At 54.6% G+C, this 14500-nt stretch overlaps 1 long non-coding RNA gene across 12 annotated transcripts in view; it reads right to left on the bottom strand.

Annotated features, from left to right (window-relative positions):
• LOC121096258 overlaps positions 1-11563 on the bottom strand; it is a 31866-nt gene extending 20303 nt beyond the window's left edge. For 9 of the 12 annotated variants that reach the window (XR_005830427.1, XR_005830421.1, XR_005830425.1 and 6 more), the window contains exons 1-2: positions 9393-9746; positions 1335-6269 (exon numbers count right to left, since the gene is read on the bottom strand). This is a non-coding gene — a long non-coding RNA (uncharacterized LOC121096258). Of the gene's footprint in view, positions 1-1334; positions 6270-9392; positions 9747-10700 lie in introns of those variants that run through there. The other 3 variants (XR_005830426.1, XR_005830429.1, XR_005830428.1) reach the window with 3 other exon arrangements.
• Positions 11564-14500: the final 2937 nt, after the last annotated feature.

Raw genomic sequence — 14500 nt, 5'->3', positions numbered from 1 at the left:
TATATGTGTGTGTATATATACATATTTCAATAGCTAATGGTGGTGTAGTTAATACACAAAAATGGATTAATAGATATTGTAGGTAATACTCGAAGTGGATGCTGTTTAATAAATGTAACTAAAAATATTTTAATGATATAAAAGCAATAGGTAAATAAAAGCAATTACATTTAATTTTGCTTTCAGCTTCTGAGCTTTTTCTGTAAGCTTTAATAGAGGGGAGAGCTTGTGCAGAAAGCTAATGGTAGAGTCAGCATTAGCATTATTCATTAGGGTTTCTAAGTAGTACTTATTCCGAGGTATTTTCCGGAAGGCTGAAATGTTCTTGGTAAGGGTACTTGGATCCTGATAACCCTAATTCGTAATAATATCCCCCTCATTCAGAAAATTAAAGTTTACAGAGTCCTCAGCAGTCTGAAAATCTTTATACTATTTAGAAACATGATCGTGTTTACTAAGGACAAGCTAAAAAGTGATAGCTGGCATGATGGTAAGCAAAGTGGAACCTCGGCACTGTCTCTTAAACTGTCCTTTTACAGGCACAATAATATTGAGCCCCCATTTACGGTATGGTGAAGAAAAACAGTTGACATCATTGTTATAATCTTTATTTAAAACTGTTACCAAGGTTACAAATTACCATCACTGTGTGCAACAGGTCCCTCTGAAGCAGTATCATTACAGATTAACTGTAATGTGTAGGATTATAATAAAAGGCATAAGGGATTACGCACGAGCAAAAGTGCTAGAAACAACACAAATACATCTACACTATCCAGCGCATCGCGTCGCAAAACCTCCGCTCTCCGTGCGGCTTTTTGTTTCGTTCGGGCATTCAGAGAGATGTTAACCGTGCCCTGAAGTGGCTTTACCAGTGCCAGGGCGCGGAGGGGCAGGGTTTGTCTCGGCCTGGAAAACCGCCGCTGCTGGAAACGTCCCCAGGCCACCGCCGCCCTTGGCGGTGCACCGGCGCAAGGGAAGCACGCCTCCATTGTGCGGGGCGGGACGGCGGCGACGGGAAACGGCGGCGGCACGGCCCCCTCCCGGGGCCCGCAGCCCCAGAGCAGCCCGACCGGGCGGCGGGGACCAGCCCGGGGCCGCGGCCTCCCCCGCCCGCGGGGGGTCTCGCCGAGCGGCGGCGGCGGCGGGCGGCCGGGCACCTCCCGCTGGCCGAGCCGGCGGCCGCCCCGGCCGGCACCTCCGTCCCCCGCTAAGTCACTCTACCCCGCCCTCAACTTAATGACACAAATCCGGGCTCTTAAAGTCTTTGCGACTGATCGTACGCGCTCATTTATAAATAATGATCTCCATATAGATGCATAACAACAACATACCAGAAGTGTTTGGGGAGAAATCCGATTAAAGTCTATAGCTTTCTTCCCCGCTCTCTCCCGGAGCAAAAGTCTTGCCACAGGTCAGCCGCCGCGGCCGGCCCAGGCTGCGGGGTTAAAGGGAAGAAAGGGCTCCAGGCGAGCCGCTCCCCCGGCCGGCGGAGCGGGGGCTGCCGCCGAACGGCTGGTGCTGCCGGGGCGCGGCCCGCCGCCCCCTCCGCCCGCCCGGCCTGGGCCGCTCGGCCGCGCCGCCGGCGGGGACGGCGGGCGTTTCGGGGGCAAGGAGCCGCTGCCCCGGCCGGAGCGTGAACTCCGCGGCCGGGGCCGATGTCCCCCCCGGCGCCGGCGCCCCCGGGCAGGGGCGTGGGGCCGCCCCGCTCCGCCCGGCCCGGCCGGCGGTGACGCAGGACCGCGCTGTCCTTTCCTCTTTCGGGCGATTTACGGGAACTAGAAAAACAAACATCGGGCTGTTTCATGGAACCGGTGGAGAAAGCTCCGAGGGGAAAGAGAGCGGGGCACATCCTTTTAGAGGAAGGACAAGGGTTCTCTGAGGAGGGAAAACAAAAGATGACAGTGGTGGCTGTAACCCCACCATGAACCAGGGACCTCCTGGCCACGCTCGGAGAGCTAACCTCCCCGGACTTCCCATTACCTCTCCATGACACTTCACTAATGCTCACACAATGGCCAACTGAGCAGTTCAAGTAAAGATATTTTAACCTGAACCAAACATTGTCTCCAGACAATAGGATGCAAAGCAACATCTGGTACCACACATAAACAATGCTGTGCAACAGCATATGCTCGACGTCTGGAAGTTTGTGTCAACACTAAGTAGCGAAGGAGACTGTTGCTGCTCGGCATGAAACCTTCATAAATGGCCGCTCGCCGCGCCTCCGAGGTGAGCATCGAGCCTCCTTCCTCCCGGGGCATCCTCTCCAGCTGGAGGTTGCCCGGCCAGACACCTTCGAACCCCACCCGCGCCTCCGCCCTCCCGCCCTCGGAGCGAACCACCGGTGAGAGGTGCCACGGGGACAGCCCGCGGCCCGGCCTAGGGACAGCACCGGGTCACCCCTGCCCCGCCGCGGCTCCTGGGGACACGGCGCGGCCGCCGCCGCCGGTGGAAGCAGCCGGCGCTGAATGGCCAACTTCAGGGAAGCGCTCCTTGCAGGGGGAGGCTCTAGGCTAATGAAACAACGGGAGGTGACTATTGCAAACAGCTGTTCCTCATACATATTTCATTATACAATCAGATAATGCGTCTTACCACCTTCTCAATTATTCACAGATAAACATTTTCAAGACGTTTTGACATCTGTCTTAGGGCCTGCTATTAATTTAGTAATCACTGTGGTTAAAAATGTATGGGGACTGCACCTCACAAAAACTCCGATTTTATTTACGAGGACACCTTCCGTAACAGCTCGCCGTCAGCAGCACGTCGGGTCACAGAGAGCCCCGAGCTGCGGGGCGCAGGCGATCCTCGCCCTGCAGCCCTCGCACTGGCCGCCCCGGGGGGGCTGCTCCGGGGCCGTGCAGCGCCGGGCACCTCCCGGCACCCTCCGGAGCTCCCAGGGAGAAGCGCCGGGCGCAGGACCAGCGGCACTTTCCCTCCCCGGTGAGCCAGGAAGCCACCCAGGAAAGTCACGTCCGTCCCCTCGGTTGGCACCAGCGCTCCCGCTCCTCTCCACGGGCAACGGGCGCTCACTGTTGCCTCGGGCCGCCCCGCAGGGGGACAGCCGCCTGCCCGGCTCGCCCTGGCTGGGGCTGCGGGGCGCCTGCTCCCCCCAGCACCCGCCAGCCCCCCGCCCAGTGTAGCCGCCAGCCGCCCGGGGCCAGCGGTGGCAGCTCCTGCGGCTCTGCTGCCCGCCGGAGCAAAACCCGCGGGTCCTCGGCCGGGCGGCGGGACGCGCCTGTCCCTCCTGAGCGTCAGGGAACTTCTGACAGAAAGTTTGTTTCGCTGCCGCTTGGGCTGGTTGTAAAACTGCAAGGCTGTAGGGAGTCGCGGCGTCTTAAACCTGCCTCTTTTGTGTCTCTTCCCTGGCGATAATCCCTTCTCTTAAAAGAAGGAGCACACCACCCCCCGAAACACACATGCACATGCACAACTACCAGATGGCACACATGAGCATTAAAGAGCGAGTTAAACGAGCAAAGGGGGGAATCAAATCTCGACAACTTTCAGATACTTTAGTGATTAAACCAAACCATTCAGCACCTCTCCCCTCCCTCCCCTTCCCCAGGCTACCTCTTTTAACCACCAAATTCACAGGCAAGCAAGAATCGCCCCCCTTCACGACCCCTCATGCCCAGGTAAGTGGGTGGAAACGCGTGCGGGTTTTCCCGTTCTGCTACGAAAGACCTTGGTTACTACCAGCTTCCAGAACTGCCTGCAGGGGCACGGGGCTTCTGCTTTGCAAGGGGCGCAGGACCCACGCGTGAGCCAGCAGAACGAGGGAGAAGTGCTTCCAGCCTGGCCCCGCTCCTCTCCCTGTCCCGCTGGGCCTTGGCCGCCCCCACGGGCCTCACCCCCCCTGCTCGGAGACGGCCGCTGCCCGCGGAGGTCGCCCGCGGGGGTGTCCTGCAGCCACCACAGTGCGGGCCGGCGGATCCTGGCGGGTACCGGGCTGCGGCTGTAGTTGCTCTAAAACCTCAACCGAAGTCCCGGCTGTGAATTTCATCTTTAGCGCACCGCCAAGAGAAGGGCCGGCTCCCAGGGAGAACGGTTGGGGGGTGTAAAAGCCCTTCTGCTTTGCAGGTGGAGGAAGGCAGAGGAGGATTTGGGGTCATACGGAAGAGGGGATACTCTGTGAGCTGGAACCAAGAATACTTACTGCTCCCTCAAAATATTACAGGCAGCTGAAGACCCTGACTGCCGATGAATGCTCTGTAAACAGCAAGAGGGTTAGTGGTGAACTGAGTCCCTTGTTCGGATCTACACGGAACCCACAGTTTTTAACGTCAGAAATAGGGGAAATCGGGCTGTGAACGTGCGGAGGGGACCCTTCCACCTCAGCAGCGTTCGTCGTGTTTTAAAGGGCAGCGTCAGAAGCCCTAGAATAAACCCGGCGCTGGAAGCTTTCCACCAGCCGCTCTTGAATTGGTCCTCCGCTCCCTCAGAGCTGGTCTGTGCCTACCTGGCCCTTGACTTCAGCTCTCTGAAGTCCTTGGATAGTTTCAGCACTGTACTTGCAACTGTGTCCCCGCAGAGCCGCCCTGCTCACCGTCCCCACCCCAGCCTCAAGACGTCCTTCGCCCTATTGATTTGCGCTATAGCCAAACAGGGCGAAAAGACGAGAATTGTATTCGACAGATGCTGCTCACTCGTGAATAACAGGTTCAGCGCATACGGTATCTCTCGCCATTATCCTGTAAGTTAATATTGAGTAGCAATAGCTGTCTAAATATCAAAATCTATTTATAGGGGATGCAGAGCCATGACCTCTCCACCTGACCTTCAGGAACCGCAGGCTGGAAAACAGGGCAAAATGGGTGGGGTGGGGTGGGGGGGTGGTGTGTGAGCCCAAGATTACAATGGAGCTTTGTGCTTGGCGGAGCTGGGCTGGGCTGCCTTTGTTCCGAAATCCTGAGGGGGACTTGAACCTTTAGGACGCCCCCGGCCCTGCGGCCCCGGGGAGGAGCGGCTCTGTCCGACTTCTCCGTGTCCCCGCCGCGATCGCGGTGTTGCTTCGTCCACTTCTGCCCATCTGCAAAAGCTGGGATTTTATTCGCATTAAAAAAACAAACAAACAAACCACAAACTAACAGAAAAAAACGAATAATGGGAAAAGATGAAGCAGCGCGGTTGACTAAGCAGCAAGTCCCAGCGCGAGTTGGGGGCGCGGAGAGCTCAGCGTAGTGCAGACCCACAGCTTAAGGAATCACTTTCCATGGGGGTAGATGGGAGATGGGGGGTGTTCTCTTATTTTGCTGCTCACAGCCTTCCCAGCGCAAATGAGGGGTACGCGGAGGAAGGGGAGCTTGGGGAGCCTTCCCACCCCGTCCCGGCACGCAGCAGGATGGGGGGGGACCCGGGGGGTCTCAGGCACTGCCTGGGGCCCCCCGCAAGGTGGGTGTCCGGGCCCTGGGCCGGGACCCCATGGCACCCCGCGCTCCCGGGGGTCGCCCCCGCCCACCTCCTTCCCCACCGGGCGGAGAGGGGGAGGATGCTCCATAGCGTCCCAGAGCAAGGATCAGTATTACAAAGCTCATCCCCTCGGGGCGAGTGGAAACGGGGGGGCGGGGGGAGAATGCCGAAGTACTTTTTCTTTTTACAGAGCCGTGGAGAGCTCGTCCAGTCTGAATTAACAACGGCGTAAACCTAAAGCAACTACGAAACCGCCCTCCCCCCGCCCCAGCCCCAGCTCCCGGCATTAATATGGCGCCTGCGAGCGAGAGAAGCACTTTTCTCGATGTTTGGCAGTTGAAACGTGCTCCCTGAAGGTCACCCCAGGCGACGCGCCCGCTGGATGCCGCACAGGGCGAGGGCGCGGGCCGGGCCGGCGGCAGCCCCCGCAGCCCCCGCCGGGGACAACAGCGGCCCGCAGCGCGGGGCCGGCTCCCACAGCCAGATGTGCCCCGGCTTGGCTTTTTTCAACACCTTTATCCTTCTGTGTGCTTAAGGGAGACGTACCCAGCTTCCCTTTCTATCGGGGGGGGGGGGGGGGGGGGGGGAACACACCAAAACACACACCTCCAAAATCCCCAAACAAACCGGGTCTCCGAGGGAGTAATTCCTTGTGCCTGGAAATTAAAAGGCTCCAATCTCCTGTGTGACCCTGTTAAGACACGGGAGTGCTGTTCGCAGCTACTTTGGAGCAGCAGTCTCAGTTAGTTTGGAGGTCGGAGCTACTGTTCTTCGGAAGCAGGAGTGTCGTTCAGGAGGCAAACCCTGTCCCCGGAGCGGCGTGCGGGCTCCCTGCCCTCCGGCTGATGCACCTACCAAAGGAAGAGAGAGGCAGGGCTGCTAACGGCGCTGTTGAAATGTTCTCTGCTTTCTCCTACCGAGGGCTAAGCAAGGAACAAGCTTCTCTAGCTGCCCGAACAAAATGAGAAAGGTGATTTACTTTTTTTTCTTCCTCAAAATCTATCCTTGGCATTTGCGTCCCACTTGAGGAAAGTGTCTGGAAATACATCCCCCAAACTCGACCCACCATACTTGGCAATAATCCCCTTTTAAATCTTGGATCTTGCTACTACATTAGGTTCCGTGATATTGCATTCCAAAGAAAATAGACTGGGTATTAGAAGAGGAATCTCCTCTTCCTAATGAATATTTACCCTGAGGTCATTACATCCGTAATGGTCCTCGCTTAACTTACCTTCCTCCCCTGTTTCTCTGCTAGAGACTGTGATTTCAATCACAATGCCCTCGATTTTAAAGTGCCGTGTACCATTTAATGGCGGGGTGCAGACAAGGTTAGAATATTATTGACTTCATGCAATATATAAGATGGATACATTTAAGACTTTTAACTTTTTGTTGCAATGACACGCTGTATTTTTATGAGATACCTATTATGCAGACAGAACCATTGTGCTGTAGCTGCCTCACAGTTGCTGGATCGTTTCTATCAGATGAAAGATTTTGAATAGTTTTCTTTCAACAATGCATCCTTTTGGTCTTGATACAAAGAATGTAGGCACGGTATACACTTAAACAGCTCTGTCACAGAGCAAGATTAAATAGAGTATATATCGAATGCTGTCTGCAGTATAATACGCACAGGGAACAGAATGGAGCTCCATCCGCCGCTGAAGGAGCCCATTAAGGTCTGATGTCCTGGGAGCATCTTCCAGATTTCCCTTATCTGTGATATTCGCTAAGCTGTTAAAAATCTTTACAGACGGGCTGTAAAATCGGCTGTTGCTCATGGAAAGACCGAGTTTGATAACGGAGCCTTGCAACAAAACCTGCTGCTGGCGCTGCGGTGAAGGGGCAAACTGCGCTCTACCTAGTCCCCCACGGCGGCGGCTGCCTGGCTGCTGCAGCGCCGGGGCAGCCCGGCCCGAGCCAGGCGGCTTCTCCCCACGCCCCCGCACAGGCTCAAGGGGGGGCCCCGTCCAACGCGGCCCCCGGTGCTCCCCGGCACCCTCAGCCCCGGCGGCGGCCCCGGGCCGGACAGCGGGCGGTGGCGGCGGGCGGACGGTGCCCGCGGCCGGCCGGTGCCGGTGCCGGGAGCCGGGGCGGGGGTGAAGCCGGGGGGATGCTCAGCGCCCGCAGCTCCCCCTCCGGTGCTCACTCGAGCGACTTGACCAAAGTGCACGTGCTGAGCCCAACTTTCCTCTCCCCCTTTCCCCAGCTTTGTGCTCTCCGCTGATTGAGTCCCCATATTAAGCTCGAGATCCTTTCTAAGCAACTGCTAAGAAGTCAAGAGCATCCTTGCTTGCTTTCTCTCCATGGCCTTTCATGCCCTCAATTTGTTATTCTACTGACACTTTTCTTAAAGTTAGCGCCTAGCATTGAAACATTAGCAACAAAAGCCCTGGAAAATCTCTCCCTCCTCGCCGCTAAATCCTCTAATGGGTCAGTGCATGTCGAATTTTTATTTGATTTCCAATAATCTCTAGCACTTCAATATTAAACCTATCTCAGCCCAGCGCCTCACCTATGGGATATTTTTCAGCTTCGCTTTGGAAAGTGGAGACGCTCAGATTTCCTTCCACGTGCACCCACTAATTTATAAATGAGTGTATACAGCTGTCTTCGTATGTATCTATGTCTCTATATCTGCGGTAACGCTTTCATTTTGTGTCAAAATAACATATCCTGTCACTCCACGCCAAAAGTATATTTCTCGAATGAAATAGCACCGCAAGCTGCATCTTCTTTATCAAACCTTCATTTCTGTTTTACCCAATTGTTAAATATCTTTTCATTTCTTTTCCCATTTTAAAATGTGTATTACAGTAATTGTTACTTGGAGGTCTTTTGTGTATCTATAGCTCCTTTGATTCATATCTTTTCCTTTCTTTTAATCTTGTTATGCGAAATTATATACATATTTCTCAGGAAATCCAAGGAGCATAACTTTATTAAATAAAAAACCTCCTAATCCTGGAGTTTAGCATCAAATATCAAATTTTTTTTTAGTACACGTTCCTAACCCATGTTTTTTGAATGAAGATCCCTAAGTCCACTTTACTACGCGGATTTTGTGAAATGATTCTTCAGCTCTCTGATTTAAATAAGTTTTAGTGTGAACCAAGAATGAACATTATCCTCTAACCTGAGGTCAAGTGAAGGGTGATTTACATGACAAAGAATAATGCCCATTTTGTCCAATATGAAACAACTTCACCTTCGGCATCATTAAGAAGAATTTAGCACTTTCAGGGCTTTGGGGGTTGGGGTTTTTTTTGGTAAATAGTTGGCTATGTATAGCGCAATTTCCCTTTTATAAATCACAATACAAAGGCCAACTTCTTGTGCTCTTGAATTTCGGCATTATTTTTATAGCCTTAAGTAGAGCGAATTTGCACCTGCTGGTATTTAAACTTTAACATATTAGCTAGGGAGGACTTATCAGCCCGGCGCACTGCCTGGAAACAAATTAACAATCTTCATTAAAGTAAAGGAAGGGGATGACGGGGGGTGGGGGAAGAAGTGACCATCTTAAGACGTTCTCCCGGATCTCCCCGATCTATGCAGGTTCCGAGTGGATTGTTTGGGGTCCTTATAGCAGCAAAATTACCGCTTTACTCCCCCTCCCCCCAACACACACACTCGCTTCCAAATTTCTGCTGCTCTCCGGGCACTTTAACCCTCTCGATGCCTCCTTCCCCTCCGCCTGAGCGGTGCCCTGCAGGGGGAGGTTACGGGGAGGCAGGGGCACCTCGCTGCACTCCGGGGGCTCAGCCCCGGCGGCCCCCCACGCCCCCCGCACCTCCCTTCGAAAGCGCTGCCCCCCAAATCAGGTTGTGCTCTTGGCGGTCTCCTCGCTCTCTTTTGTGGCCGTTTTCGGCTGAGCTCTCTCCCTCCCCTCCTGTCTCTCTCTCCCACACACACACACTCCACAAGACCCCGTGAGGAAGTGATCTTAATCTAAATATCAAACTTACCGTCCGGAGGATCCTGCCTTTGAAAAGTTCTGCTCTGCTGGGTCTCAGAGTTAGAGAAACAACCGTCATCCCTCCTTAAGAGCTCAGGGCCGGGGAGAGGGGCTGCGGGCGGAGGGCCACGGGCGGGGAGCTCAGCTCCCCGGCTCTGCCCGCTCTGCGCCCCCCGGGCCGCGGGGCACCCAGACCCCCTTCCCCGCAGGCGGCTCCGGCGCGCTCGGGACGGGGCGAACCGGGCACCGGCCCCAGGATTTCTCCCGCCGACACGGGCGAGCGCACCTAGACGTGCCTCGGCGGGGGGGTCCCGCGGCGGGAGGGGGCCCCCGGGCAGAGCCCCGGGTCTGCCCGGCCGCCCGCTTCTTTGGGGCGGGGGGGGAGGGGGGGAGAGAGTTGGGGCGGGGGGGTGGGGGGTGTCGTGTGCTTGTTCACAGCTACACGGGGAAAGTGGGAGCATTTCGTGTTTACAACCGGCTCCGGCTCGTAATGGTGAGATGTAGTTCAAGCAGTGCTCCTGTGTGTCGCGGGCTCTTAACCGGAGCTTTGCTCAGTCATTGAGAGCAATAGAAAGTATACGGAAATCAATATATAGACAGTGTGGAAGGCAGATAATGGATTCGAGTCAGTGAGTGTTATAATCTGCATTATGGGCTTCCTATTGTTTAGACTGAGCACAAATTTCCAAAGGGTGAGGTGTTGGGTTGGGGTTTTTCCCCCCTCTCTCTCTGCCTTCTTCTTCTCCTTTTTGGAGGGCTTTGTGTGCATAGGGGGAGGGGGAGTGTTAAATCCTCCTGCCACAATTATCAGAGTACCCCCCCTCTTCCCGCCCGCCCCATCTGATTTTAAAGGTAGTGCTTTCACGGCGAAGCTAATGACTTTCATTTAATTGAACATGCCCTGATGTAGCGGATTGTTCTCGCAGCCCTGCCGCCTTTGTTGCTTTTGGGGGGAAATAAAGCTAATCAAACCTTTTGTCACGGCCAAATTCTCCCTCAGGGTCTCCCAAACATTTGTTTGAATAATTCACCTCAAGAATTGAAAATACTAATTGATTTTAAAATGCTAGCCCGGAGGGACGGGGAGGTGGGGGGTTGGAGGGGATGTGGGGGGCTGGAAATTGGAGGCGAAGAGCAAACCTCTACCTGCCAGCGGCAAAGCCTCCGCAGCCGCTGTCCTCGCCGGGAGCCTGGGCCGGGCTGTGCCCGCCCCCCCCCCCCCCCCGGGACTGCGGAGCCCCCGCCGCTGCCGGCCGCACGCTCCGTCCCCTCCCTCGGCCTCTTCCCCCCCGCCCGCCGCCGAACTGCGCCTGGTCACCTCGGTCTCGGATGCTCCGCTAAAGTGCCGGCGGTGGCAGGGGTGGGCTCCGCCGGGCGGGGAGGGGATCCCGGTCCGGGCGCCTCGGCCCCATTCAGGGAAGAATTTTGATGCGATTCATTAGAAGTAACGAGTTGACATAAGGTAAATCTACATCGAGGGGGCCTTTCTTTGAGTGCATGGGGAAGCTTCATTAACCATCGCTAACAAGGCGTGCAAATGCTCTGATTGGGCAGCTTTCTTGTAACGCCAGGGCCTTAGCAGGATGCCCACCTAATGAGGGTCACTACAAGAGACTGATAAAATATTCAAATTTTCCGTCGCACCAGGAACTTTGTACTAAAGGAGAAAGTTGAGGCAACTGTGTGCTTGTTTACCTTGGGAAGGCACACTCGGGGGAGAAGGCATCTAGCTCTGACATCTCCATCTCCCGGAGAAGCCCCGAGCTGGATGGTAGCTGCTTTTTGGACATTTGTTTGTTAAATTCGTCGACGGATTTCCTCCCGCCTTCCCTCGTTTTCCCCCGGTCTAATTATGTTTCTCCGGGCTTTAATTCGCTGATAAATAAGTAACTTGTATGCAGGATACCACGCTTTTTTCTTTTTCTCTCCTTTTTTTTTTTTCTTGAAGAAGAATTATTAAAATCAGCCTGATGGCTTTAATGATACGTCAATCATTTCAAAGTTGCTGCTTGTTGCTAATATGTCAGCCTCTGTACACATCACCGCTACTTCCCTCGCTGCCGCGTTTAAAGGCTGTCCCCTCCTCCCCCCGCAATTTGTTTCTTCAAGTTTTCATTGCTAGGTTACGATTTCTAATTAGAGCTAAGTATTTCACTTAATATTTAATTTAGACGCCCAGCACATATATCATACCTAGATCAGTCAATCAAGTGTCCCTTGTTGATAATGCTACATCATTAGGAGTTGTGTTTAATTCAGGAGCAAGCGACTGCACGGCTGCTGCTACTGCTGCTACAGAGCAGGTAACTTTCGGCTGACGGGAGCTGCCAGCAGATCCAGAGGGATGCGGGGAAGCAGCCCAGCCCGGCGGCTGCTCCTCCATAGCCTCCTCGGGAAAGTTTGCTGCTTCCCAAGCCGGCATCTCGCCACGGAGGCAAGCTGCACTCTTTTTCTCCTTCCTTTAACAACAACAACAAAAAAATCAAAAAACCACTCATGTTTTCGTCCTCCAACCTCTGTGTTTATGCAAAATAAAGTGGGGAGGGGGGGGTGCCCAAAAGTTTGACTTAGAAGCTGGACCACTGTTTTGGACCAGTAACAAAATACTCCCCTCGTCTCCTTAATCCAATCCAAACCGTTAAAAAAAAAAATCACTTGCCCACTTGTTCCTTAGCACGACCGGTACAGCACACATGGCATCGACAGGGCTGCATTACAGGAGCCGCATGGGCCACATCTCATACACCCATCAAATACGCGTCCATGTATCTCGGGAAATCGTGACTAAAAGAAGAAGGAGAGGAAGAAAGAGAGAGGGAAAGAGGGAAGGGAGGAGGAGGATAGCTGTGTTTGTAAAGACAGCATCAGTGCAAAATTGTCAGCCCTTGCCACTGAAGACTGACAAAGTTTCAATTAAATCGTAATAATAATAATAATAAGCCTAAGAAGACCAACACGATGGGTTCTCCTTTACCTGCCCCGGGCTCTCCCTCTCTCCCCCCATCGCCTTCCCCCTCGCCGCGGCCGCGGTGCTGCATTTTCCGCTCGTCGGTACCTCGACCGCAACGCCCCAGCCCCATCTGAACCCCTGTCTCCCCCGATAAAAAAATAATCAGCCCTTGCAAGCGTCGACTGAGTCACTCCCGAGTCAGGATTAAGGGGCACTAACTAGGCAGCAGAAAATCTCAGCCTCCTGGGAGCGACCATCAAAACAAGCAGTGAAATAAAAGAGCTTTCCTCTCTGCTTCCCTTCCTCTGCCCGGAAAAGTCCTCCAGGTTGGCAGCCCGACACACACACACGCACACACACGCACACAACTTCGCAGGGCTCCCTCCAGAAGAGAGCACCGGCTTGTCCTGGTTTATTTAGGGGGAGGTTTGGGGGGGGCGGGGGGAGCTGCTCCCCTGCCCTGCAGAGCCACATGTCATTCTAGCAGCTGAAACAATGAATCATGTGGGATCAAGCAAGATTGACTGGAAACGGACGGCAGGCTCCCCAGCCCGGGGAAGACGGCTGTCGGTAGCGAGGGGGGGGACCCCGCCTGCCACCGCCCCGGACCCCCGGGCCCCAGCGCGGGGGTGAGGAAGGGCGGGGGGGACCGCTGCAGCGCACACCCGGGGGGCTCCCCCGCGGGACCTCCGCCTGCCCGTAACAAACTTACAGGATCCGGAAAGGATTTTCCCAGCCGAGAGGGCAGCCTCCGTCCGGCCCCGGCCGCCGCCGCGCTCCCGCTGCCGCCGGCCGCGCCCGGCCCCGCGTCCCGCTGCGCGCGCCGCTCCGCGCTGCCCCGCGCTCCCCTCCGCGCCCGCTCCGCGCCGCTGCGCGCTGCCGCCGCTGCGTCCGCCCCGCTGCGGCTCGGCGCCCGGCGGGTCCGGGCTCGGCATTAGCCGATCCCATTGACAGTTTGCAGCCAGCAGCTGCAGTCATTAAAAGCCATTTACACCCTGGCCTCCTCACACAAAGCTGGAGCGCCAACAATTATCTGCTTGCACATTTCAGGACATGAGAGTGTGTCCCTAACAGGCTTAGGGGAGCGCTGAATCCCCGGCCGGGCTGGGCGAGCACCGTCTCCCCTCCCCGAGGTCTGGCTAACGACCACCGCGCCTCCGTGACCCGCGCTGGCGAGCCGCGGGAGCAAAGGCGACCGTTTTGGGATGCTGGCTCCGTCCCTGCCGGGGCTGCCGGCTGGCAGAGCCCTGCGCTGGGCGTCCGCGGGCGCAGGGAGGAGCGCGGGCTGCAGGGAGCCCTTGGCATCAGCTGAGAGGCACATCAGGGTTGTGGGTTTGCTGGGCTTTGAACACACAGGCACGCACCCAGAGCAGACGTGCATTGAAATGCCCTACAGAAGGGTATTTTGGAAGACATTTGCACCAGAAATGCAGTTGTATGTTTCTTATGTCTGGGGAAAAGAGAGAAAGGGGGGGAGAGAGGGGAGAGAGAGAGAAAGAAAGAAAGAAAGACTATATATTGAAGCTCTGAAAGGTTCACCAGGAATTCTAACAGAGGGACGCAACCTACAGGCAAACGACCAGTGTATGATAGTCTGGGAGATTAAAAAAAAAAAAAAAAAAAAAAAAGCCGGTTTTGTTATTATTCTGGAAATACATTTTAAGGTAGTTTAATTTGCAGCTTGAAGAAAAATGGAATCAAATATTAAGAAACTCCCGCAGGAATTCCCCCCACCCTCCCCTCTGTAATCCTTTACATAAAAGGAAAGGATTACAAAGAAAAAGATTTTGTGTGTATGTGTATTAAAATCTTTGGCTAAACATATTGTTGTCCAATTAATACCTCCAAGTCGATTTGTAGAGGGGCTGAGAAGTCTCCTTCCCTCCTTAGCTGTGCAACTGGAAATATGAGCCAGGGAGGGAGGGAGGGGAAAAAAGAACTTTTCCCCAAGTCTGTTAACAGAAGTGTTTAAGCAGATCACTAAAAATTAAGAGGGCGAGTTATTTCCATTAAGACTATGAAGCCATGTAGCACACCGATGACAGTTTAGTGGAAATCAGATGAATGTGTAATACAGCGAGCTTCTTCCAGTCCAGCAGCTCTTCCAACTGGACCTATTCATCTGCCACTTGGAATTATTTCACGAGGAGTGCGCTGTGAAAGGATCA

Source organism: Falco naumanni, chromosome 12 (genome assembly GCF_017639655.2).
Source record: "Falco naumanni isolate bFalNau1 chromosome 12, bFalNau1.pat, whole genome shotgun sequence".
NCBI classification, from domain to species: Eukaryota; Metazoa; Chordata; class Aves; order Falconiformes; family Falconidae; genus Falco; species Falco naumanni.
The sequence above is the reverse complement of the archived record's forward strand: the minus strand, read 5'-3'. Positions and strand labels throughout refer to the sequence as shown.